At 42.2% G+C, this 27,913-nt stretch overlaps 2 long non-coding RNA genes across 2 annotated transcripts; both read left to right on the forward strand.

Annotated features, from left to right (window-relative positions):
* Positions 1–1,784: 1,784 nt before the first annotated feature.
* Positions 1,785–2,325, forward strand: LOC106003942. Its single transcript, XR_001176713.2, has 2 exons — positions 1,785–1,963; positions 2,065–2,325. It is a non-coding gene; the product is annotated as an uncharacterized LOC106003942 (long non-coding RNA).
* Positions 2,326–5,850: 3,525 nt separating this feature from the next.
* Positions 5,851–24,003, forward strand: LOC123386972. Its single transcript, XR_006603563.1, has 3 exons — positions 5,851–6,105; positions 20,380–20,489; positions 21,255–24,003. It is a non-coding gene; the product is annotated as an uncharacterized LOC123386972 (long non-coding RNA).
* Positions 24,004–27,913: the final 3,910 nt, after the last annotated feature.

Consider the following 27,913-nt stretch of genomic DNA (forward strand, 5'->3'; position numbering starts at 1 on the left):
TTGTTTTGAGATTTAAAAATGTGCTTTATGCTTTCTAGTGGGATTATAGAAAGCAGTGGGACGGGCATAGATGGTGGGTAACTCAACAGCTTCGTCTAAGACAACAGTGTTCCCAATTTACAGAGAAATCCAGGCCTTACAGATAACAACCTCCTCTGGGGGGTGGGGGGATCGGCAGCACAATGAACACGTCCCTCTCATGATGAGCTCTCATTTTTCTTCCCATATTCGTGGCCTGCCAGGAATTTTGTATTTCACAAAAGGTGTTAGTTACATTTTTTTTAAAAAAGATTTTATTTATTTATTTGATAGACAGAGATGACAAGTAGGCAGAGAGGCAGGCAGAGAGACAGGAGGAAGCAGGCTCTCCACGGAGCAGAGAACCCAATGCGGGGCTCTATCCCAGGACGCTGGGATCATGACCTGAGCCGAAGGCAGAGGCTTTAACCCACTGAGCCACCCAGGCGCCCCAGGTGTTAGTTACATTTTATCAGGAATGAAAGTTCATTTTGCCCTCGTATTCTGGCATCGATATCACCAGGAATTTTGGAAATTCAGTGAGTCAAAGATCAAGGTCAAAGTCATAAAGTCCTGGGTGGAGAGGTTGCGGCCACGTGCCAAATTCTGCCAGAGTAGAGTTTTTGCCCTTTACCTGATTGCTTTCATTAAGACTCCTGTTTTTGCGTTTTTTTAAAAAAATTTTTAATTTTTTAAAGAATCATATTTTATTCAGTGTCAGAGGATTGCTTGCAAAATAGATTCAGATGTCTCCTCTACCTAACATCCGTATATGCCCCTCCCTCTGAGACCGCCGGTCCACGGGCATCTGGCAACTTCAGGATTCAGTTGCAAGTTCTTCAGCAATGGGTTTCTGTTGTTCTTGTCTCTCTATTCACTGACAACTACCAGCTCCACTGGGTTTATTCCCTGTATAGAAACCACTCTATGGAAACATTACCTATTATCCTCTCAAATTACTCTTTACACAGGCCTTTAGTTTGAGATCCACAAAGGGGGCCGGCCCTTTCTGATAATCAAAAGGTCCTGATTCTGGCATCAAATTGCCCTTACTCAACCTCATAATCATTTGGGCTGTGCCTAATTAAACAGTCCAGTTCTCTCCTTTTCCGGGCACCTGCTAACTTTGTAATTTGTCATCTCTTTTAAAGTTAGGTATCTCATGTGACTTCTGTTGGCCACTCATGTGGGTGGGACTTGTATGCTATTCCAGGAGGCAACCTTAAGAGCTCATCCACAGTTCGCTTCCCATCCCTCTAGTATCATGGAAGCATTCCCTGGGGTGGGGTGGGGTGGGGGGTTTCCCAGCAGCCAGCAGCCGGGGACCCTGGATGGTGCCAATAAGAAGAGTGCCCTCATCACCACATCTTGTAATCCACACTGCACATGTAGTATGAACTACAATAAACCTTTGTTGTGTTAAGCCATTGAGAGTTGTGTGTGTGTGTGTGTGTGTGTGTGTGTGTGTTGTGGTTGGGGGGATTGCTCCTACAGCCTAACCTATTTTCTGCTGACTGGTCCACTGGCATTCAGCTGATGGTGTAATCCATCATCCACAAGCCCAAAACTGCTAGGAAAACAACTTTTGGGTCTGTTTGGTATGGTCTTCATTTTCTGTTGTGAGGTAGGGGGTGGGAAGGAGGGGCAAGTTCTTTCAAGTAGAAGGAAACTGTTGTTATAACCACCACTAGGAATCACTTCCTCATCGCAAACGGCTGGCTCCTAGTTCAGTTAAGAGCTGAAATTAGTTCTCGTACATTGTAAGGACTTCAAACATATTTATTAACAAAATTAACTTTAAATGTCTATAATGCATTCCTGTTCATGCTTCCATCACCTCTCTCAAGGTCACACCTGTACTGGGTGCAGCGGTTAAACAGATGCAGTAAACCATAGGGTCACATACAGTCTTCTTTAGAAGGAGGATTAACTCAAGTGCACTGAAGTAAGCATTTTTTTTCTTTCTTCTTCTTCTTCTTTTTTTTTTTGGTGGGGGAGGAATTAAGTAGTACAACTTGGTTATTTTATTGTTTCTGTCCCATTTAGTAATTAATTTTGGATCCTTGTGGTCGGCACAGAATCTCAGGTCCTGCTTTGCTGCCTCCTTGTCGTGGCCTTCCGCATCTTCGACTCCGTGATCAACCAATCCCGCTCCAAAATCTTCCACTCACCATGTCCCATCTGCTGACATCACCAGTAGCTGATAATGTAAAATCTAGTCATCTTGTGGCCCTTCCCTACCACATTTTTCTCTAGTCCTTCCTGGGTTTGAAATGAATGTGCATAAAGAAAACTTTCTTCCTCTTGCTTTCAATTGTTGACTTACTTCTGTAGGGTGCCGTTCAGAAACCATTCGCGGACACTGAAACCGATTTCTTGTTCTACATGAGCAGTAGTGTTAGGAAGTGACTGAGATTTTGGCTTTGGAGCTCAGATCTCCTGGGTCTGAATTCCAGTGCGGCACTTAACTCGCTATGAGGTCCTGGGTCTCTCTGGGCCCCCATGTCCCATCTGTAATACGGGCTTACAACAGTGTATCTTTCCTTGGCTACTGTGAGTATCCAGTGAGTTATTACCTGGAAAATACTTGGAAGAGTGCTTCTTACTTAGCAAATACTTAGAAGTGTCAGCATCCTCAGCAGCCCAAAAAGGAGGCAACGTAGCCCAGCCGAGTGTCAGACCGTGGAGCAGACTGCCTCTGTGGCCTTCCGACTTCTCTGTGTGTCCACTTCCTCAGCTATCAAGTGCAGCTAATGTTAGTACCTGCCTTACAGGAGGACTTCTGTGAGGCAAAAATGAGATAGTATGTGTGACGGTTGTAGCTGCTAGTGCTGGGACCTCCAAAATGCTCAGTAAAGACTAGTTTACTACTATTATTGTGATTATTTAAAAAAATTTCTTTTTAAGGGGTGTCTGGATGGCTCAGGTGTTAAGCATCTGCCTTCAGCTCAGATCATAATCCCAGGGTCCTGGGGTTGACCCCTGCATTGGGCTCCCTGCTCAGCGGGAAGCCTGCTTCTTCCTCTCCCACACCCTCTGCCTGTGTTCCCTCAGGGTCTCTCCCTCTCTCAAAAACAAAACAAAACAAGCAAACAAAAAAACTTAAAAAATGTGCTTTGAATTCTCAGCTTTAGAAACAAATTTACCACCTCCTTCCCAGAATCCTATGCTTGCCTCTCCTTTCTGTGGCATTTACCTAATCACTTGAAAGATTGAATTCCTGGTGTTGCCTAATTTTTCTTTGATGGGGTCGTTGCTTTGATCCAGGGGGATGCAGTGTTTATGCTGGCTGTCAACAAGGCAACGCCCAGGGATTATTTTTTAGAATGATCTAATGTCATTTCCCAGAAATTCTCCAAGAAACAAACATTTTTTCTGGGGGCCAAATAAATTTGAGGCTTGCCTTAGTTCTTTAATACATGTTATAACCCATCTTTCAGATGCCCACATTTTCCTGCATGCCCTGACCCTCTGCCAGAAAGGGCATGCCTCTGATACCTAAGATGAGATTTTTTTGGGTTAAATTTAGTACTTTTTTTTTGGTCTGAGATGTATTTTACAGTGGAAGTTTAAAAGAATTACCTTGTTTCTTAAATTTACAGTGACTAGTTTTTCCTATCTTATATATATTTATTCAGTTCTATTTCCTACTTGCTTTTCTAATTATCAAAAGAATAGTACAAGGCTTGGGGCACCTGGGTGGCTCAGTGAGTTAAGCCTCTGCCTTGGGCTCAGGTCATGGTCTCAGGGTCCTGAGATCAAGCCTCATATTGGGCTCTCTGCTCAGCAGGGAGCCTGCTTCCCCCACTCTGCCTGCTGCTCTGCCTACTTGTGATCTCTCTCTCTCTCTTCAATAAATAAATAAAATCTGCTTCTTAAAAAAAAAAAGAATAGTACAAGTCTTCTTTTGTGAGACCTCCAAATGTTTCAGGATTCAGCAGACATTATTAACTGTTCTTCACACTTCTGAGAAACTCCACATTTATCTCAGTTCTCTATGGAAAAGGTCCCTAAAAATAACTATAGGTATGGAAATAGACTTACTACAAGGAAAATAGCGTCTCTTTTTATCTCTTAACTATTACAAATGTAAAATCAGATTTCTTGGTTTAAGGCAAGTACTAACATTGCTTCTCTAAAAATACCGTCTATTCAGTTTATTCAGAAATGATGCTGAATCTCATATATTCAGAAACAAACACCCTGCATGGAAACGTGTTTGCTCCCTTGTTCTCATCGGCTTTTCCACTTTTGGGACGTCTGAGCCATTGCCTGGCTGTCCTCATATGCCCTGAGTTTATAAGAGAGTCATATCAGTTTGTAAGTTTATAAGCCATGCAGACGGACCCTCTGAGCATTCATGGCCTCACCTGTGACTAAAGAGGGCCCTTTGGCCATACCAGCAATGTATCTGAAGCTTTGGGCAAATATAAACAACACTAAGAAATCTTGATGTGTTCCCTGCATGACATTGCCTCTGTCCCAGGCCTGGCAGGATTGACCAGAAGGGGCCTGGGAAGAGGAGGTATCAGCCAAGCTGGGTTTATACCCGATAAGAATAGGAGAAGCATCCTGGGGCTTCAGGGGACAGACAAAGCTGGAGAAGCTGGAGAAGGGGGTATCTAAGGAGCATGAAGGGTAAAATATGGAGAAAGAGAGACCTCCGAGTGATCTACAACCAGGGGAAGAGTGGAACTGGTTAAATGCCATGGGAAGTCTGCTTTAGCGGAACATGAGTGGGGGAAGTAATCTTTAAAAGAGAAGCAGAGTGTGTGTCCATATATGTATGTACACATATATATGTGTACACTCATGTGTGTGTATATGTGTGTATATATATATATGCAGCTAGCATATTTTAACTAAGTAAGCTGATATTTGGGGAGATGGACTAAGGCTACGTGTAAAACAAGTCGCATCCTATCTTGGAGGTATACTCCCCCCACCTCCCCCGCCACGCCCGGCTTGCCCAGCCCCCCGCCCAAAGGGTTGCTGTTCAAGCACGCCTCCACCAGGGGACACCTGTGGTCCACGCAAAATCGCTGCCCTCTGGCCCGGGTGCTTCGGTGCGTCTAGGAGACAGTTGGAGTCCTATGAGAATGGCTTAATTTCCAGGGCTCAGTCCCCCAGTGTGTGTCTTTTTTTTTTTTTTTTTTAAGATTTTATTTATTGATTTGACAGAGAGAGATCACAAGCAGGCAGAGAGGCAGGCAGAGAGAGGGGAGGAAGCCGGCTCCCCGCCGAACAGAGAGCCCGATGGAGGACTCTATCCCAGGACCCTGGGACCAGGACCCCAGCCGAAAACAGAGGCTTTAACCCACTGAGCCACCCAGGCGCCCCTCCCCCAGTGCGTGTCTTAACTGGATGTCCCGCCCCAGGCCCCGAGGGAGGCATCCCTGCGGAGTGCGTAGGGCCCAGTTCGGCGCTCCGCGGGAGCGTGGAGCCCGGCCCCGAGGGGCGCACGTGCTGCAGCGAGTGCCTTCAGCTACCGGCCGGCTCTCCCACCTTCTTCAGGCCGCCCTTCTCTCCCCTCGCCCTTCCTTCAAAGTTGCCCCTCCCCTTCCTTTGTGCCGATAACATCTAGAAGGGGGCCAGCTCTCCTTCAGCTTTTCGCTGACTAGCTGATCCTCCACACGGTGGCAAGGAGAGGTTATTTACTTTTTCTCAGGAAACCTCAGCATCTAGGTGGGAAAGGACCGGTTTCCTGGAAGAGCGCTTCCAGAAAGATCACCCCCCCCCCTCTAGGAAATGTCACAAACTTTTTAATCTAGGTACTTCCTGTTTCCTCAGTTTAAAGGACTCCTTCCCCGGGCCACAGCCTTGGAAAAGAACTTCAAAGGCTCGGCCTTCCAGGTTTAGGCTCCTCGGCTTTTTTCTTTGAACTCTTCTTGGTTTAGTTTGGGCATTTAGCTATCCTACAGAATGTTCTGTGGCGATGAAAGGAACGTGTTTGTTAAATTCTCTTCGACCAGTTTCTGTCAATGCTCTCGCAGGTATCCCACCAAACTTACATACTGTATTATTCTTGGGGGTTGGAGCCTCTGAGGAGGACACATGCCTCGTTCAGATGTCATCGTGAGGCAGAAGGTAGGCTGTGGATGATATTGTCCCTCTTGAGTGTAAATATTTAGATTTCTTTATTTAAATTTGCAAAAATGTATAGTCATGAAAGCGTTGCTTGCAAATTTATGATCATTTGTATTTCTCCGTGGTTCAGCCTCAGATGTCCGTGTAGTTATTCTCCTGGAGAGGCATAAATGATAAGGTTAGGCAAGACTCTTAAGATTGGAAACTTATTTCATAGACACAAATGTTTTGTTTGTTTGTTTGTTTGTTTGTTTAAACCTCTCTTTTGTAGAGCTAATGCACGTTCTTGGAAGGAACATGTCAAGGAGTTATCCATCCTTGAAACCTTTAGTCTATTAGAGATTGGAACGATCTTTAGGAACCCTTTCCTTAGACCCTAGAAAGATGAGCTATAAGAACTTGGGCAAATGACCCCCTCAGAGTACCTTTCCCTTGTGGGAGGTTGGAATGGGAAACTGTTTCACAAGTAGTTTGAAGATCAAAATCCAGAGGAGATGAAAAAAAAAAAAAAAGTTAATGCCCCTGGAATTCAAATAAAAAACTTAATACCATTTAAAAAAATTCAAAGGAGATGATAAATGAGGACATGCTTTATCAAACTCACATGCATGGAACAAATGTCGCTATTGAGGGAGGCAGAGGAAAGAAGGCTTCAGGAGAGGAGAATGAAGACGGGTGGAGGGATGGGACAAACGTCTGGAAGCAGGAGCACGTCCCGTCTCAAGAAAGGGGAAAGAGAACTGAAGAGGCCCTGAGACACACGACCTTCCTTCACAACGTTGTACCGTGTGTGGCTCTGAGGGGCCACGTCATGGGATAAGAGGTGATTTCCCTAGTGAAAATATGGTGGGATTTTATGTCAGAAGAGCTGGCTCTGCCAGTTGATAGCCTTGAAGACTTGGAGGGAAATTTCTCAAGCTCTGGATCCCTGATCCGTTAAGGATGAATGATGATAAGTGTTATGGTCAGTATTAAATGGGAGTCATAGAAAAATTGACTTTGTAAATTCTAAAGGGCTATGGTGATTACCATAGCTGTTGTGGTACAGTGATGATTACCTCTGAAATGAGGCAGTGGCCCCAAGCCATACCAGTAGCCACTGTATTCTTCACTACCGTGGACTCCTGGTTCAAAAAAATGCATTTCACTTAAGAACATCCTCGATGAAGCAGTAAAAATTGAGTTTATTAAACATCATCCCTTGACTACATGTCTTTTTAGTATTTTCTGTGCTGAAATGGAAATGCACTGAAAGCACTTCTGCTGTACACTGACATATGATGGATGAGTGCTTCGGTTGTTTGCCATGTGAACTCCACTAGCTGCTTTGTTTTTCCTGTGGGGCACCAGTTTTATTTAAAGAATGCTTAGCAGTCAAATTGAATACCTGAGTATTTCGTATTCTTGAGAAGGAATGACATGACCCTGTCATTTCAAAGCACACAAGTGACAGGACTTGCAGTGTGAATGGTGTTGCGATGAACACCTATCTTTCAAAAATCTTATTTTCAATTCTTTTGGATATATACCTAGAAATGAAGTGCTGGATCCCATGGTAATTCTATTTTTAATTTCTTGAGGAGCCACAGAACAGTGGCACCATTTACATTCCTGCCAGAGTACACGAGTGTCCTAGTGTCTTCACATTCTTGCCAACACTTGTCTTCCATTTATTCTTTTGATAGTAGCCATCCTAATGGGTATGAGATAATATCTCATTGTGGTTTTGATTTGCGTTTCCCTGATGATTAGTGATGTTCAATATTTTTTCATATGCTTGTTGGGCATTTGTATATCATCTTTGGAGAAATATCTACTCAAGTCCTTTGCACATTTTAAAATTTTGATTTTTTGTTTTTCTACTGTTGAGTTGTAGGAGTTCTTTATGTATTCTAGTTGTTAACCCCTTATCAGGCATATGGTTTGCAAATATTTTCTCCCACTCTACAGGTTGTCTTTCCACTCTATTGATTATTAATTGTTACCTTGGACACACAGAAGTTTTAAAGTTTGATGTAGTCCTATTTACCTATTTTTTGCTTTTATTGCCTATGCTTTTGGTTTCATATCCAAGTCCAATGTCATGAGGTTTTCCTCCTATGTTTTCTTCTAGGTGTCTTATAGTTTCAGGGCTTACATTTAGCTCTTTAATCAATCTTGAGTTAATTTTTGCAGATGGTATAAGATAAGGATTCAACAACTTCTTTTCTTTCTTTCTTTTTTTTTTTTTTTTTTTTTGCATGAGAGTGTCCAGTTTTCTCAATACATTTAGCTGAAGATACTATCCTTTCCCCATCATTTAAGATCAGATATGTGAGGGTTTGTTTCTGGGCTCTCTCTATTCTATTCCATTGGTCTATAGGTCTGTCTTTATGTCAATACCATACTCTCTTGATTACCATATCTTTGTAATATTTTGAAATCAGGAAGTGTGAGGCCTCCTGCTCTTTTTCTCCCTCAAGATTGTTTTTGCTATTTGAGGTCCTTTGAGATTCCATATGAATTTTAGGGATTTTTTTTTCTGCTTCTGCAAAAAATACCATTTAGATTTTGATGAGGATTGCAGTGAGATATATATTGTTTTGGGTAGCACAGACATTATAACAATAAGAAGTTGTCCAATCCATGAACATGGAATGTCCTTCCATTTATTTGTGTCTTTAAAATTTTCTTTTTACATTGAAATTTTCATTATTTTGTTTTTAGTTTTTAGTGTACAAGTCTTTTACCTCCTTGGTTAAATTACTCCTAAATAATGAATGGATAAGGAAGATGTGGTCCATATATACTATGGAGTATTATGTCTCCATCAGAAAGGATGAACACACAACTTTTGTGTCAACATGGACGGGACTGGAAGAGATTATGCTGAGTGAAATAAGTCAAGCAGAGAGACTCAAGTATCATATGGTTTTGCTTATTTGTGGAGCATATGAAATAACATGGAGGGCATGGGGAGATGGAGAGGAGAAGGGAGTTGGGGGAAATTGGAGGGGAAGACAAACCATGAGAGACTGTGGACTCTGAAAAACAATCTGAGGGTTTTGGAGAGGTAGGGGGTGGGAGGTTGGGTGAGCCTGGTGGCTGGTATTATGGAGGGCATGTATTGCATGGAGCACTGGTTGTGGGGCATAAACAATGAATTCTGGAACACTGAAAAGAAATTTAAAAAATAAATAAAATTTTTTTAAAAATAAAAAAAGAAATAAAATCCTAAAAAAATTACTCCTAAATATTTAATTTTTGATGCTATTGTAAATGGGATGTTTTCTTAATTTCCTTTTCACTTGTTCATTAGTGTATACAAATTAATAGAAATGCAACTGATTTATGCATGTTGATTTGGTATCCTACAACTGTGCTGAATCTGTTTATTAGTTTTACAGGTGTGTGTGTGCATGTGTGTAATCTTTAGGGTTTCCTAAGGTCATATTATCTGCAAACACAGATGATTCACTTCTTTCTTTCTAATTTAGGTGATTTTACTTCTTTTTCTTGTCTAATTGCTCTGGCAAGGACATCTAGTATTGTGTTGTATAGAAGTGGCAAGAATGCACATCCTTGCTTTTTTCCTTATCTTAGAGAGAAAGTTTTTCACCATTGAGTATGACATTATCTATGGGATTTTTATAGAGTGGCCTTTATTATGTTGGGGTAATTTCCTCTTTTCCTAGTTTATTGAGTGTTTTTATGATGAAAGGCTATTGAATTTTGCCATATGATTTTTCTGCACTGATTAAGGTGGTTGTGTGGTTTTTGTCCTTCATTCTGTTAATGTGTGTTACAGTGATTGATTTTACTATCCTTGATTCCAGGAATAAATACCATTTGGTCATAGTATATGATCTTTTGAATGTGTGTTGAATATGCTTTTTGAGTATTTTGTTGAGGATTTTTGCATCAATATCTATCATAGATATTGATCCATAGTTTACTTTTATAGTAATATCTTTGTCAGATCTTGTTATGATTGTAATTCTGGTCTCATAAAATTAGTTTTGAAAGTGTCCTCTCCTTTTCCATTTTTTTGGAAGAGTTTGAAAAGGATTGGTTTTAACTTTTCTTTAAATGTTTGACAGAATTCTCCAGTGAAACCATCTTGTCCTGGGCCAATGTGATTTTTTAATTATAGAAAACATATGTTTACATTTGAAGGATCTCTTATTACTAGTGAACCCAAATTTTCCAATTGACCTATTTATGATGTTTCAAAATCAAGTAAAAGTAAAAGTATCATTCAAAGTGCAAGACAGATCAATTAACTTTAACACAACAGAGAATGAAAATTTTACTGATATAGATTCAAACTCTACACTGCAACTAATCATTTGTCATAATTTCTGGTAGTATCACCAAAAGTTATATGAAAAGATGATTAAAATACTTATATTTTTATAATTATATATTTGTGTGTTTAGATTTTCTTCATATACTTCAACCTAAACTACATATCACAACAGATTGTGACAACATAAAATTGTGATGAAGAAGGCATCTTTTTGAATTCTTGGGGGAGCCGGTATAAATGACCTCTTAAAAGTCTTCCATTCCAATCCTTAAATTCTAATATCTCAATTTTAAAAAAAATAATCTTCATGTCCAGCATAGAGCTCAGTGCAGGGCTTGAACCCACAACCTTGAGATCAAGACCTCAACTGAGATTAAGAGTTGGATGCTCAACCAACTGAGCCAACCAGGCACCCTAAAGACCTCAACTTTTTAATTATTAAATTAAAAAAATTTATTTAAATTCAATTTAGTTAACATACAGTATATTATTAGTTTCAGGGATAGAATTTAGTTATTCATCAACTGCACATAACACCCAGTGCTCATTACATCAAGTGCCCTTAATGCCCATCACCCAGTAACCCTATCTCCCACCCACCTCCCTTCTAGTAACTCTCAATTTGTTTCCTATAGTCAAGAGTATCTTATGGTGTTTGCCTCTCTGTTTTTATATTTTTCCTCCCCTCCCTCTATGTTCATCTGTTTTGTTTCTTAAATTCTACATATGAGTGAAATCATATGGTATTTCTTTCTCTGACTGACTTATTTTGCTTAGCATCATACTCTCTAGTTCCAACCACCTCATTGCAATTAGCAAGATTTTATTCTTTTTGATGGCTGAGTAATATTCCAGTGTGTGTGTGTGTGTGCGCGCACGCATGCCCCACATCCTCTTTATCCATTTATCTGTTGATGGACATCTGGGCTCTTTCCATAGTTTGGCTATTGTGGACCTCGCTGCTATAGACATTGGGGTGCATGTGCCCCCTTGAATCACTATTTTTGTATCCTTTGGATAGATAAATAGTAGTACAATTGACGTGTCATAGGGTAGCTCTATTTTTAACTTTTTGAGGAATCTCCATGACCTCAACTTTTTTAAAGTAAGATTTTTAGAAGTCTTGCCTTGGGACATCTGGGTGGTTCAATGGGTTAAGCCTCTGCCTTTGGCTCAGGTCATGATCTCAGAGTCCCGGGATCAAGTCCTGCACTGGGCTCTCTGCTTGGCAGGGAGCCTGCTTCTTCCTCTCTCTCTCTCTGCCTGCCTCTCTGCCTACTTGGTCTCTCTCTTCAAATAAATAAATAAAATCTTTGAAAAAAAAATAAAAGTCTTGCCTTAAAAAAGGTGCCAAATACAAACCAAAAATTTGTTCTCAACCTCTGTAAAACAACATGGCTATATGTATGTGTGTGCCTGCCCTTTCATTTCTTGGCCTTGTTAATGTTATTACTAGGAATATAGTCTGCAGAAATAAATCTAAGGAAAACTAAAATACAAAGAAGACAGTTTACACAAATATGTTTATCATAGCTTAATTTATGCCAGTGAAATTTGGAGCAGCCTAAGTAAGCAGTGCGTAGCAAATGTTAAGCAAATAATGATACATCAATATAATAAAGTTCTGTGTAACCATTAATGTCACAAGTATATAGATTACAGTCAGTAAAAAATGAACCCACTCATAATGTATAGTATAAATCATTGATTATAGCTGTATAAAAATTCAGGTTTCAATATTGACCAGAAATAGAAGCATTTTAGATACATAGATTGTTTTTCTGTAAGATGGTTGTATGCACCTTGATACTTATAAATGATAGACGGTCACTGAAGAATATTCAGTTCTGGATACCAGAAAGCCAGTTCTGGATACAAATAGGCCAGGATGAGCCATTTTAAGTGCAAGGAAGTCTCTTTGGGTATTTTCATCCCTTCTCTGGCCTCCTATCTTCTCATAGTCTGGTCAGGGAAAGAGAGAAGTATATAGGGCAGTGCAGTTGCACGAGTACCATAGGCAAAGGAATTGACTGGGAGTCCATGAGAAGAACCAACCAGCCAGGGATGTTTGGTTGACTTAGCGATATGTCATACCACATCTGGTCTCCTTGGTTATTGCTGCATTGGCAGGACTTAGAATTTTGCAATCCAATCCAATCAGATTTACCACACATTTATTGAGTAGCCACGTACTTCACTAGATCTTGTGGGACCAAAGGCTGACTGAGCCATGGACTTTACTCATAAATTTGCTCTCAATCTAAAAGAATGTAATCATGTAGATTAAATTCTACATATGAGTGAAATCATATTGTATTTGTCTTTCTCTGATTGACTTATTTTGCTTAGCATCATACCCTAATCTACATGAGCCATGGGATTCTACATGAGCCATGAAGTGGATGGACAGTGATCTTTGAGATAATTGAAGATAAAACATATTGTTAACCCTTACTAATTAATAAGTTTCCTGACTTGGGGGGCAGTTGTTAACTACAACTGCTCACTGGTGGCCTGACACCTTTATGTCACTGATCCATTCTGTCCCAGAGTACTGTGGATTGCAGGGTTGGGGAGACTCAGAAGGAAGGAAAAGAGACCAAAGCAAAACAAAGTAGCAACAACACAAACAGGGTAACTTAGTCATAAATTAAATGCCTTTTTGGAAAAAGACATGAATGCAAATAATTCTCCTTCTGAAGGTTAATGCGTTGATTTGTCTCAAAATTGTTTTCTCTTCCTGTAACAAAATAAAGTTAGGGCCAGAAGAAACTATCGTCAGGGTCATTTCCAGGAGCCTAAGAATAGATATAAAAGAGTGGAAGTACGTGGGGCAAGCAGAGAGGTCTAAATTTGAGGCTCTTTTTCATTTGTTCTCTTCCTTGTCTGCCTCACTGGATAACCGTGAGGTTACGTAAAATGGGTTTGTGAATTGTAGAGTTAAACAAAAATGTGAGATGGCTGTTGCTTTTATTGTTAGTACAGAATATTCTATAGACCTGGATTTTGCAATAAATGAGAATTACATGTCCTATGTAATTTATTATTTCAGTGGTGATTTCATATAGAAAAAACTCTCTGGTTCTAATAATAAAATGCAAAGGTTTAAGTTATTTTTTTTTCTTAAGTCACTGGCAGAAGCACAAAGTTTTCCATATGGTTTGGTCTCATAATTGGCAAAATTAATACTTGTCCAAGATGTAAATTAATTTTCAGAGACAAAAAACTTCCTTTCCTCTTAGCACACAATTAATTCTATCCTTTGGGGTCAGGGAGAGACCAAGCTCAGCCTATAGCCCATCTCATAGCCACTGTTTTTTTTCTTTTCTTTTCTTTTCTTTTCTTTTCTTTTCTTTTCTTTCTTTCTTTCTTTCTTTCTTTCTTTCTTTCTTTCTTCTTTCTTTGTTTCTTTCTTAATTTGAGAGAGAGTGGGCAAGAGAGAGAGCACAAACAGGAGGAGGGGCAGAGGGAGAGGAAGAAGCAGACCCCGGGCTGAGCAGGGAGCCCCACAGGTGCTCAATCCCCAGGTTCCTGGGATTGTGACCTGAGCCTGAAGGCAGATGTTTAACCAACAGAGCCACCCAGGTGCCCCTCACCGCCACTGTTTTCAAACATCATTTTCCCTGAGACTCTACATATATTATTACACAAAGTAGCTCAAACCAAGGGAAAAAAGTCTTTCAGTGAGATGTTTGGACTCTCCCCAAAATGCTGATTAATCCCAGGTCATGATATTTGGAGGAAGCAGTTTCAAGTTTTCTGGGTGAAAAGCAGAACAAACTTGTGAGCAAGTGCCTACACAATTTTCAGCCCAAGCTGGTTCAATTTGCCAGAGGGCGTTGATAGCATTTCTCGTATTTAGTTTGAAACATAAGGGACAGCTGCCCTTTGGAAGTCCTTCAGCTTCACTGGTCAGACATCTGAAATCCACATACAGCAGGGAAGGTGAGGGCAAGAGGAGGTGGAGTGTGGATGGAGTGAATCAGCAACACTCCTCTGAAGTCCTTGGCAGCCAGAAAACCTGGCAGTAAGTCCCGACCAGGGACGTTGTAGAGCGAGAAGCAGCTCCCATATGAGCTCTGAGACAGAGTAGGGAGGGTAGCTTTCTCCTCAAGACAGTTCAAATAAATTACGTGTCCTAGAGGGGCGCCTGGGTGACTCAGTCAGCTGAACATCCAGCTTTTGATTTCGGCTCAGGCCATGATCTTAGGGACCTGGGATGGAGCCTGGAGTTGGGCTCTGTGCTCAATGTGGTTCTGCTTGAGATTCTCTCCTTTCCTCTCCCTCTGGCCCGACCCTCCCCTAACCTGTGTTCTCTCTTTCTCTCTCAAATAAATAAATAAAATCTTTAAAAAAACTACATGTCCAAGAGACTGACCATATCATTCCAATTGCAATGTGCATGTCTCCTAAAGGTGTATAAGGCAGTGTTCCTCAAAGGATAGCTCCTAGATGCAAACAAATATTAGGGGTACCATCAGCTGATACGCTTGGTTAAAAATGTAGACTGAGATTTGGAAGTGGGCTGAGGCTCAGACTTGTGTTTTTTTTTTTTTTTAGATTTTATTTACTTATTTGACAGAGAGAGAGATATCACAAGTAGGCAGAAAGAGAGGGAGAGGCAGGTTCCCTGCTGAACAGAGAGCCCAATGTGGGGCTCGATCCCAGGACCCTGAGATCATGGCCTGAGCCGAAGGCAGAGGCCTAACCCACTGAGCCAACCAGGAGCCCAGGCTTGTGCATTTTAAATAAGGATTCAGAATGCTTCTTATTGCATAAAGATTTCCTTGCCTTGCAGATGGATATCTTAGAAGTCAGGACAGGTAGGTGGGGGCAAAAATTTAGGGGCTGATAGCTTGTTAGTGTTCCCCAAATTATATTATACTGGTTAGTTACCCATCAAACCTTGAGAAGAAAACATATTTTGGGGTGGTAGAGAGTTGCACTATATTTCTCATTCTCCTTTCTCCTCTTGGTCTCGATGTGATTCTTGAGTTTCCAGTGAAACATTCCTAGCATGGAGTCATATGGATACCACCAGTTCCCCATCTCCCCTACCAGGAAATGGAAATCTCATCATCAGACACCTTTTCATTTTCTTTGCTGCATAACAAATTACCACAAACTTAGCCACTTATTTATTTATTTTTAAATATTTATTTATTTATTTGAGAGAGATTGAGAGAGCTCATGAGCAGAGGGAGAGGGAGAGAGAGAATCTCTAGCAGACTCCCCACTGATTGCTGAACCTGAGGCTGGGCTCGATCTCACGACCCTGAGATGACCTGAACTGAAATAAAGAATTGGATGCCTAACCACCTGAACCACCCAGGTGCCCCATAATTAATACTCATTTATTATCTCACCTTCTTCATGGGTCAGGAGTCCACACATGTTTTAGTGGGGTCTTCTTTTCCCCAAGGTTGTAATCAAGGAATCAACCAGGCATTGTTCTCATTGGGAGCTCAAAATTGTATTCCAGGCTTTCATGGCCATTGGTAGAATTCACTTCCTCTTGGTTATAGAGTTGAGGGCCCTGGTTTCTTACTTGCATTTGGTTGGAGGCCACCTTCAGTTGCTAGATGTCCTTGTAGTTCCTTGTCATCTGGTTTTCTCCATAGATGGTCCACAACATGGCTGTTTGTGTCTTAGAGGCCAGGAGACTCTCTGCAGCTCTGATGGAGTCTTACATAACATAGTCAAATCAAGGCAGTGATGTCCCATCAACTTGGCCATATTGGCCAGTCTATTAGTTTACTAGGGTTTCCATAATAAAATATCACAGACTAGGTGGCTTAAATAACAAAAATTAATTTCCTCCCCATGGATTTTGAAATCCAAGATCAAGGTGTCAGCAGGGTTGGTTTCTTCTGCAGCCTCTTTCCTTGGCTGGTAGATAGTCATTCTCTTAAGGCATTTTCACAACCTCTTTTCTTTTTCTGTGTCTGCGTCCAAATTTCTCCTTCTTTAAGGACACTAGTCATATTGGATTAAGGCCCACCAACATGACTTCATTTAACCTTAAATACCTCTTTAGAGGCCCCATCTCCAAATACAATCACATTCTAAGGTTCTAGGGCTTAGAATGTCAACATATGAATTCGGGGTGGGGAGGGAGATACAATTCAGCCTATTACATAGTGGGATACACACAAAAAAAAGAAGAAAGAAAGAAAGAAAGAAAGAAAGAAAGAAAGAAAAAAATTATATGATAAATGCTAGAGCAAGGGAAATACAAGATGCTGTGGGGAAGTTCCTGGGACAGTAATCAGGTGTGGGTGCAGACAGGGAAGGCTGCCTGGAGGAGCCAAAACCTCGGCTTGGACAGGAAGCATGGAAAAGACATAGAGGGAAGGGGCAGAGTATCCAGGCAGAAGGAATCACATGCTGTCAGTTAGGAATGATTTTTGTTTCAAGGAGGAGGGGCTGATTAAGACTGACTTGAAGCAGCGGAAGCTGATTTCTTGTCACATCACAGGGCATTGGCATAGTTAGCTGCTGGCGTTGGTTCTGCATCTTGAGGATCTCTGCACGTCTCTGCCATTCTCTTGGCATTTCCTCACAATTGCAAGATCACTGTGGCCACCCTAGTGTCATTTCTGTGTTAGAAGGCACAACAAATGGGGAAGTATCATTAGCAATGTCTATCCTTTCCATCAGGAAAGCAGAAGCCTTCCTAGAGGCTCCCCGCAGATGATGGCTCATTATCCATGAGTCAGACAGGGTCACACATGACCACCTCTGGCTGCCAAGAAGGCTGGGTGAAGGTGTTTTCCTCTCTGGCTTTTGTAGTGGAAATGGAAGAGAGAGACTGCGAGGGCATGCATCAGCCGATCAGGGTGGCTGTAAGCATACAAAACTCGCAGGTGGGGGCACATGGCTTGTTCAGAGAATTCACAGATTCATGGAGGTTGGTAGAGTTGGAGGGTGCACTGCAGTGGGCAAATGGCAAGAGCTGCAGTTGGAGGAGGTGGGGGAGTCATGAAGGACAGATCAGTAAGTTCGGATTTTACCTTGGAGATATTGGAGGATGTCTCAGTTATCTAGCTCTGTGTAACAAAGCACCCTAAATTTAGTGGCTTAAAACAATGACCGTTTTGTTATGTGCAGAGATTCTGTGAGTCAGCAGTTCTGACAGGAACAGTGGCTGCAAGCTCCTTCTACTCTAATTTTGGGGCATCCCTTCGGCTGCATTCCATGGGTTACAGGCAAGTCCCACAGACCAGCCCAGTTCTAGGTGGAGAGGAAGTCGCTTCTACCACTTGATGAGGGAGAGGGTGATATTACTAATGATCATGTGGGATGGAAGATACCGTAAACGTCTTTGGAAAATACAGTCTGCCCTGGGGGATCATTGAAAGCTTTTAAGCAAGGAGAGTAATAGGATCAGACTCTTGATTTGGAAAGATCGTTCTGGCCATAGTGATAGAATTAGTTGAAATAAGCTAAGACTAGAACCAGAGAGATTGGTAGGAGGTTGTCCTGAATGAAGATGATAGTGTGGAATCTGGGCAGATTGGAAAGATATTTCACAGGTGCAATTACCAAGAGTTAGGACTGACTGTATGAGAGATTTGAAGCTGAGGGAGACATCAAGGTTCAGGCTTAAATAATTGGTCCCATTAACTGACAGGAACACAGGAACAGGATAGTTTTGGGGGAAGACAATGGGCTCATTTTTGGATGTTTACATTTAGAGTTTCTTTGAGACACCCAAGATCCAAGCCGAATTTTCTAATAGTTGGTTATATGGGTTTAGTTTTCAGGAGAAAGTTCTGATCTAAAGATATTGATTTAAAAATTATCAATGTGTAGTTGGTAATGGAGATCTTGGTGGGTGGGGAATGAGAAAGAATGGGGCTCAACAGAATTCTGGGGAGAACCAAAATTTCAGGTCCAGGCAAAGAAGCTTGGAAACAAGGGTGAGGAATGGCCAGAGAGGTAGGAGGGTGTTAAGGATTTTGAGCTGAGATTATTCTGGACTTTCTGCATGAGGGAAAAATGCCATTGCAAGTGTCCTTATAAGATAAAGGCAGAGGGAGATTATATATATGCAGAGAAGATGATGTGAAGATGGGGGAAGAGAAGGGAGTGATGTGGCCACAAACCAAGGAAAGCGTGGAGCCACCAGAAGCTGAAAGAGGCCAGGAATAGATTCTTCCCTAGGGCCCAGAGGGAGCGTGACCCTGATGAACCTTGATTTCAGATTTCTGACTTCCAGACAGTGAGAGAATAAATCTCTGTTGTTTAAAGTCACCTGGTTTGTGGTAATTTGTTACACCAGATCTAGGAGACTAACTCAGAAAAGTCAGGAAAGCATGATATCATGGAAGCCAAGGAAGAAAGGATTTCAAGAGGATGAGTGGTCGACATTCAACAAGAGAGCACATTCTATGTAGTAAGTTCTGTCCAAGATTCTGGAGATGCAGTCCTCATGGAGCTCACATTTGGTCTCCTAACCACAAATAAGCAGTGTTCGCTACTGCAAAGATGTCAGCTAAAAAAGCTTGAACATTGTTGAAGTGGACATTTGCTTTTTATTTTTGCCACCCAGTATCCTTTCGTTTTATTTATAAATAAATATTTATAGTTTTATTATAGCACTTTCATTTTCTTTTAGACAACTTCCTTCACCATTGTGTGCATTCTGGGTAGTCTCCTGGGACTTTGGATCTCAAAGCAGAGATACAAGAATGGGAAATGTGTCCAAAGTTCGTTCACTTCAAAAGTGGGGCTCTGACCAGGCTGTTGAATAGTTGTTGCTACCAACCCCCTAGAGCTGTCCTGGTTTCTTCATTTCTTTTGACCCTGGTCATCCAGATTCTTGATGACTTTTGCTCTATTTCTTTCTTAATGATTCCTTGTTGGCCTAAGGCAGTTAGAGTTCTCTTACTTGAACATAAAGACTTGTAATTGATATACACATCTGCTGACTTTCAGCCAGATTAGGAGTATAGTATAAGAGGAGAAGGAGTACAGACAAGTGACAAAGGGAAATATGGTAAAATGGCTGGAGGAGGGTGTGGCTCGGGAGAGATTTCCTTTCTCTTTATTTTCAGATACTGAGATTTATGTGTTGCTGGAGGTAGAAGCTGAAGATACAGCACAGAGAGGGGGGTGACTGATAGATATGTGTCTGTGAGGAAAGAAGAGATGGGATTTTGAACAAGAGATGGTCTTCTCTACTGTAACTGAGGGAAGGAGGTAGATATGATTGGAACTAAGTCTGTGGGAGTGATGCAGAAAGTTTATGAGATTCCTTTCCATTATCTTTTATTTTCTTTGAAAAGTGAGAGGCCAGATCATCACCCAAGAGTGAAGAGGACAGTGGTGGAGTTAGTGCTTTGAGGAAATAAGAGGGAGATTGAGGTAGTCAGCGTGGAAGAGGAGAAGGAGAATCAACAATCAACAGAGAATCAAGAATCAACAATCGAAAGCAACTTGGCAGAATTAGCTGGAAAGGCTGTGAGCCCTGTTTGGGTCAGACACCACAGTCTGCAGGGTTGTGTGGTTTTCTTCCTCAGCGCTTAAGAGCATCAAGAAGACCAATAGTTGGGAGTGATGCAGGGCTTGGGTTTTATCAGGTGGCTGTGATGGAGAGACGATGATGTGAGCCTGTTGAGAATGCCAAGAGATGTTTGACAGGGTGAAATGTTGGGTCTAAGCTAGGAAGGGAGTGTTGACAGGAGAGGTAGATAGGGGTGAGGGAGAAGGGTGAAGGGGCTAGAGGGCCAGACAAAGGGAAAGAACTGATGCTGAGAAAATAACTGGGTCATCCAGCCAGGAGGATGAGGGTGTGGTCATAACATGGATGCTGGAGCTAGGATTCTAGGGGATGGGTAGGTCCAGGCGATGGGAAGGTCCAGGTCATGGCCGAGGAAAGGAGTGTAAAGGCCACCGAGGAGAAGGTTGCTGCTGATAAGAGGTCAAGACAATAGAAGACTTAGGTTTTTGTGGTCATTCTAAAAGATGTTTCATTTCCTCAGCCTAGAAGCAGAAAGGAAGACTGAGCCAGAACGCGGAGTCTTCAATAAATGATGGAGCAAGACAGGAAGTTTGGAAGATGACAGCAGTGTGGAAAGAAAGTGTGCAGTAGGTAGGGATTTGTTTCATCATGTTCAGGTGCACGAAACATGGCTTTTTGTCTTATGACACACCAAATCTGGCTCCAAGTCCCCACTTCCTGGTTGGTGGCATAGCCGATGTTGGTAATTACTGGGACTCATGGAACCCTCCTGTATTGAGTTGTCTGACAGAATTCCAGGATTTACATGGTCTCAGAGGTGTAGATTACTGGCTCTCATTATCCCAGATTGTGCTTCCATTGTACAATGTGGATGTCCAGTCCAGCTGGCTGCTCAGGTGGACTGGAGTGGTGCCCATGGTACCCACTGGGCCTCCCCACTGGTGACTGTATAACCATGGCAGACATTCACTGGTGACCCCGAGCCTTGTGGATTTACACTCCAGCCTCCACATCCATTCATCTTGATGGGGGTCCAGCCACAACAGGACGCATGGAAGCAGGGCTCAGGCTTCCAGCCCTCATGGAAATCATCACATCTGCTTTACAGGTTACAGAGCACTCCCAAGAGCTCTTGTCTGTGGAGGTTATGGCGGTCAATATTTACTATGCCAGAAATGAAAACTGAGAAAGTTTCAAAATTTTTATTAATTTATTAAAAAATATTAACAAGCCCATTATATATTCAAATAAGTAACAGGTTTTTTTGTGCATAAAATTAATATTTTCTAAAGGCAAAAAAGCTTACTAAAAAGAATTTTTTTTACCTTTTTGTAAATCACCTTAATATCTAGATTCTGATATCTGTCTCTGCTTTTGTGTTGTGATTTCCCGCAGGAGGTAGCCTCTGGACTGCTCCATGTACATTGTTGATCAAGAGCTTGAAAGTGAAAAAGAACATCATATTATTATGAAAATAGATTTGACCTCCTGGAACCACTTGAAAGGGTCAAAATAATTATTTTTTCTAAGGGACAGCATTTTGAGAGACTCTTTCCTTAGAGGATCTTCTTGGTATTACAGGGTCATGCCCTCTCTTCCTGCAAACTTAGGGCTACTCCAAAGACCTGTTCTTGCTTCTCTGGGTCAAGGGTAAAGTCAAGTTTCCAAGACTCGGAGACATGATTGCTTTCTGAGAACAGGTTGAAGTAAACACTTCTTGTTCTTTTTTAGTGAAACACCCACAGAACTCATGGCAGTTTCTTAGATTAAGCCACTACAGAAGAATGGCAGGTGTTATTGGTTGAGGGTAGATGGGGAATGGTTTGAAAGCAACCGACAGAGAGGGGAAGAGGTGGTAAATGAGCCCCTTGCGAGGGCTCAGGACACATCCATGTCCCCACTAAAGCTGGGCAGTTTGAATCCTATTAGACTCCACGCTGGTTTTCTCCTTGCATAATCTTTTCCAGAAATTTCTCCTTCACAGTCATAATGTGGACTGATAAATGGACTTACTAGCCTCTCTCTTTTATCCGTTTTTCCAGACTAGCATCTCTTTCTATCCACTTGAACTCTTGCTAGCTGTGTGGCCTTGAGCACCTCTCTAAACCCCACTTTCCCCAACTTGCAAAATGGGAGATTGTGGTGGTATCCATCCCAGAAGACTGTGCAGGCACATAAGAAAATGCATGCAAATTCCCCAGCATAGTTCAAGTCTGGGACACGACAGACATTCACTTCACATTAGTCATTATCAATGGGCATCTCTGGTGAGGCCTCTGCGAGGCCTAAGAGCTCATTGAGGCTTCTTCTTTAATATAGGGCTTTTACTCTCTATCCTCTCGATAGTCCTTTTAAAGGCCTCCGCCATGCTACTGATTCCCGTTTTGTGTCTATCATATCAGGGGCTGGGAAGCCTTTGAGCATCTCCTTACTGTGCCTGCATCTTCTGTATTTATCTAATTATCTTGGTCTGCAAGCCATCACCATCCCATCATGTCTCTTTGCTTTCTTACTGTTTCTCCTCATTCATTTTAAACCACGACTGGCTTTAGGCCCATAGTAAAATCACCCTGGGTTACAAAGCAAGTTCAGAAACACAAAGCCATTTCTATACGGATCATTTCTGCTGAACCACTTTCACCCTGGCTTGTTGGGATTGGGGGAGGGTGCTTGTGGCCACAACGGCTGCAGTTCTGCCCCCCTCGCCCCCCCACCCGGGGGCCCAGTTCCTCCAAGGCGCAATGAGCTGGACCACCCACTCAGTCCCAAGGTCTGCTCCATCCTTTGCCCAGCTGCTCAGATCTGAGGCTAATCTGGCGGAAAACAGGACCTGCATTTAGTTAGCGAGGACCAGCTCTTAAACGCTCTCTCACGGACCCTCCAATACTCTGTCCTCCCTTTCTTTCATGAATTCGTGTTTATAAAGAAACAGACTATCTTAAAAAAATCCTTTTCTTTGGTTTCATATCCCAAGCTACTTGTCAAAGTATGTTGACAAAGTTGTCAAAACAACAGGATTATTTAGGGAATGGTGTGTCAGTCATGCATCTAACATCTATTTCTTCAGAGCGTCCCATGTAATGGACACAATTCTCCGTTCTGGAGCTCTGGCAGTGAGCAGCGTGGACACAGTCCCTTCTCTGATGGGAGAGGATGAAGGGCAGAAATCACAAAGGGAAACCAAGCAGAAAGTAGCCCAGAGGCCAGCGGTGCTATGTGGAGATCTTGGTTGGTCGCCACAGAAACCGACTTTGTTTTAACAGAAGGCAAAAAGAAGGATTTTATTGGGAACGCATGGTATACTCAAAGAATGAAAGGAGAGGCTGAAGAACCAGGGTTTGGGAGCTCCCATAACAGAATCACTTGGAGGATCTCGGACACCATAAGTGTCTTTCCGCATCCCCACTCAAGACAGTCGGCTCTGGTCAAAATGCCAGAGAGAAAGTGGCTGTCTGGTCCAGCGTGAGTCACATGCCCACATCTTGGTCAGGGGAGGGAGGGCCATCTGGCTTGACTGTCCCTCCAGGGTTCTCTCCAATGATGACATGGTAACTCCCCCAAGGGAAACTGGGGTGCTGTTGCAGAAGTAGGAGAGATGGACACGTGCAGACAAAAAGAAGAGACACCCCTTGTTGTAAAGCAGTTTACCTAGCTGAGGCCTGGGGTTTTAGCTCGTGCCGGGGTTCCAAAAACAGATGTACTTTCGGTTTGCATTACTTAGATCCGCCTAGGTTTCAAAGGTTCACCAACCCCACAGTCCCCGTAGTGGTGAAAATGGGACTGAGAATTTAGGATTTTGAGAAGGATACTGACAATTAAGATTTTATTAAGGGCAATCAGGATGGCAAAGGATCTGGAAAAACTGATCTATGAAGAATACTTAAAGAAGCTTCTGTAACAATCTGGAGCCCCTATAAAAGATGTTAGTTGTCTCACCCTTGTGATGTGTTCTAAATGAGTTGAATAATATTCCCTCTTTAATGGTACTTTGTTATAAAATCTTAGTCTATTGGGAGTGCAGACCGGCACAGCCACTCTGGAAAACGGTATGGAGGCGCCTCAAAAGTTAGAAATTGAGCTACCCTACGACCCAGCAATTGTACTACTAGATATTTACCCAGAGGAGACAAAAATATGGATTTGAAGGGGCACCTGCACTCTGATGTTTACAGCAGCATTATCGACAATAGCCAAACTATAGAAAGAGCCCAAGTGTCCATCGACTGAGGAGTGGATAAAGAAGACACAGTAAGTCAGTCAGAGAAAAACAAATACCATATGATTATACTCATATGTGGAATTTAAGAAACGAAACAGATGAACTGAGAGGAAAGAAAAAAAAAAAAAGAAAGGGAGGCAAACTGTAAGATTCTTAACTACAGAGAACAAATTGAGGGTTGATGGGGGGGGCGGGCTGGGGCGGGCTGGGCATTAAGGAGGTACTTGTCCTACACCTGAAACTAATATTTCACTATACATTAACTAGAATTTTTTTTATTCATTTGAGAGAGAGAGAGAGAGAGAGAGAGAGCAAGCACAAACAGTGGGGAGAGGCAGAGGTAGAAGCAGACTCCCCTCTGAGTGGGGGGTTGACATGAGACTCGTCCCAGGATCCTGAGATCATGACTTGAGATGAAGGCAGACTCTTAGCCATCTGAGCCACCCAGGTGGCCCTACATTAACTAAAATTTAGATAAAACTCTGAACATAAAAAAGCAACAAAACAAAAAAATCTTAGTCTATCAAAGAAAAACTTTAAAATAGGTGTAATCTGTTACTCCTGCACTTTTGTTTATCCCTCTATTAAATGAATTTGAGCCAGACCACCTTTGGGGTCTCTTCCATTTTTAAAATTCCACATGCTACAAATCTCATCATCTTTACTGATCTGTTATGAGATAGCTACCTTGTAAATAATTATATTATTAATATGATACCTTTATTTGGCAGAATTTATTCTATAATATTTTTGTTTATTCCAAGAGGGTTAAATTAAACATCATCTTTCTTTAAGTAGAGAAGAATAGACGAAATTTCTTCCCTTTTAAAGATTAGGAAACAAGAAACAGCGGTTCAAAGATAAGGGTATGGTACATTTCATTTTGTATAGTTACACTGAAGAGTATTATTCTTACCCCTTTTATAATAATCATACATCAAACACTATTAGATAACCATGTTGTGAGGATTATTGTCAAATAGGAAATTTTACATTTATCCAAAATATGTTTATGACATAAAGTTTATTTGATTACTTAGTTGTGTCAAGATTTTAAAAATAGTTAAGATAAAGTGTGAGCATAGGAACCCAATAATGAAATCTAAGATCTCTCGTTCAAGAGTAAGAAGCAATTACTATTTGCAATTTAATTAGGAAAACACAATTAAAGGAATAAAGAGTGTCTATTCTCCTGCCGAATATTAACTATCACCACAAAGGGAACCCTCGTGTGAAATGTAGTTGTGGCTAATTAGCTCAAGTATATGGGGCTGGAACAAGTGCCCTGCTCAGGGCTAGACAATGACCTCCCCAGGGCCCAGAAATCAGTGATCATTTAGAAAGCAAACACTTAGAATCACAAAACCTAGGTTATGCCTGTCTCTTGCAATATTTCACAACACATAATGCACTCCCTGTATTTTCTCTTGACATTAGATTTGTAGTTGCTTGGAAACATCATATGCTTGGGCTTGCTGATGAAGGATTGTTGAGCCACCTGGGTGGCTCAGTGTGTTAAAGCCTCTTCCTTCGGCTCAGGTAATGATCCCAGAGTCCTGGGATTGAGCCCCGCATTGAGCTCTCTGCTTGGTGGGGAGCCTGCTCCCTCCCAACCCCCCACCTGCCTCTCTGCCTACTTGTGATCTCTGTCTGTCAAATAAATAAATAAAATCTTAAAAATAAAAAAAAGAATTGTTCATATGTTAACCCTGAACTGAATCCAAGGCCAAGCTGACCATTCTCTGCAAACAGGCTGAGGAAGCTCCCCAAGATGCTGTGGGCCATGGGTAGAGTTCTTGGGGGCAGCAAGTCTAGCCTCTTGACTCTGGGATAGAAATGAAAAGCTCAGGTATAGGACAGCTTGATGTCGGAAAAGAGCCCAAGAATAAAAGTCAAGAGTTCTGGGTTCTGGTCTCTAGATTTGACTCTGCCACTACAGAGTTGTGTGACTTTAAGTAAGATCCTTTACTTCTCTGGGCTATTTTTATTTCGCCTGTAAATGGAATGAAGCAGTCGCTCTCCAAGGACGTCGTACAGATGTCAAGATTTGGCGATGGGAAAATACAAATGTACAACACAAAGTCGGCATTGTTCTTTCCGAGCAACTCTGCACACAGGTGCAGGGATCTTCTTTCCCATCCCATCTGCTGATCTGACAGGTACACCCGCAGGACCTGCCCTGGTTGCTCTTTGGTCTTTACTTTTGTCTCATGGGTGGGCGTTGCTGCCAGCAGACAGTGGGTTGTCAAGACATTTATTCTCATTTCAATATTTGAGTGTTTATGCATATGGGAGGCACTGTGCTGGCAGCTGGAGATACAGTTGTGGACCAAAAATCCCACAGAAATCCTGCTCCTGGGGACATTCCAGTCGGACAATATATAATACATCAGGTATTGATGACTGTGCTCTAAGGAAAAATAAAGTTGGTTAAGCGATCAGATCCAGCTGGGAAGGGGATTGCTCTTTTAGCTGGGAAGCCTTCCCTGATGATAAGGTGACATCTGAATTGAATTCTGCATGAAGTGGGGAGGGTGTCCCCAGTCTGGGGCAAGAACAGTCTGCGGGGGGGGGGAGGGGAGAGTGGAAGTTAAGGACAAAGGTTTCTGAGAGGCAGCTTGGGGTGTTCAAGAAACATCAAGGAGACCAGTGGGTTTGGCATGAAGAGGCCAAGAGATTGAGCAGTGGTAGTGGTTTCTGTTCTGACGGTGGAAGGATCATGGGGGAGCTGTTGCCCCTTTGCTGGAAAGCACACAGGTAACAGCACACTGTGGATTTAGGGGTTCCTAGGTGGTTAGCATTGGCTGGACTCAGAGAGTGGATGGTGTCCCAGGCCAGGGCAGTCCACAGGGCCACACACTCCAAAGGGGCCCCCACTTGGCTTTAAGGCTCCCTGGTAGTCATCTTGAAATGCTAAATAGTTTTACCTTTGTGTTTGTGGTCTTTGAGCAAAGTCCCACGGGCCAATGGTACCTGTGCCAGGGGCTTAGAGCCTCTGTTCATGTGGGGTTCTACCTCTTGCCGCCTCTTGCCCCTAAGCTGCGTGCTGGGTCACCCAGCTATCCTCACCTGGGGTCCAGTCCGGTGGTAGAAGGGCCAGTAGTGGTCAGACCGCACCCTCTGCCTGTCACAGGTTGGGGTAAGGGCGGGAAGATCCCTAGGCCTGAGGGAGCTGATATTAAATAACTAAACACATGACAGGTAGAGAGACTACAGAAGAAAGACAAGCTTTCTTCTTGGTGTTTGAACAAAGGATCCCTATTTTCATTTTGCAGTGACCCCTGGTGCCCTCCTTGGTCAGGAACAGTGTCATCCCGCTAGGCTAGGACCTTGTTTTAAAACCCAGTGAACATCTTGCCGCGTTCCTGTGGGTCCTGCTGCCCTCTCCTGGGCAAACTAGGCATTACCTCTACCTCAAAATCTTGAAGAAAATGCTTCCAATCCAGAAATTCAAAACCCCTTCGAAACTACAATTGAAATAATCATTGATGTTCTCCCTCCAGGCTTTTGAAGGCTGTTGTAGGTTTGAATAGCCAGTTCCTAAGTAAGATGCTTGTAGGTAGGTGAGTTTCGTTTGGAAAGGAGCTATCACAAAACCTTAATTTCCTGGTGTGTGATGTGAAGTACAGCAGAAACCGCATTTTGAACCGTGGGTGATTCTGTTTTATTGTGCTATCACGTAATATTACTTAATGTGTATGAAATGTTCCTTACAATTAAAAAATATTGGAATGGACCTACGCATTAATAGTACCATTTTTCAGAATTTAAAGGACCAAATCACTCCAATTTCCAAGTTTGGCATATCTGGCAATTTTTCATTTCATTGGCTATA

The sequence above is a fragment of the Mustela putorius genome, unplaced genomic scaffold (assembly GCF_011764305.1).
Source record: "Mustela putorius furo isolate JIRA1106 unplaced genomic scaffold, ASM1176430v1.1 tig00003942_pilon_pilon_pilon, whole genome shotgun sequence".
Lineage (NCBI taxonomy): Eukaryota > Metazoa > Chordata > Mammalia > Carnivora > Mustelidae > Mustela > Mustela putorius.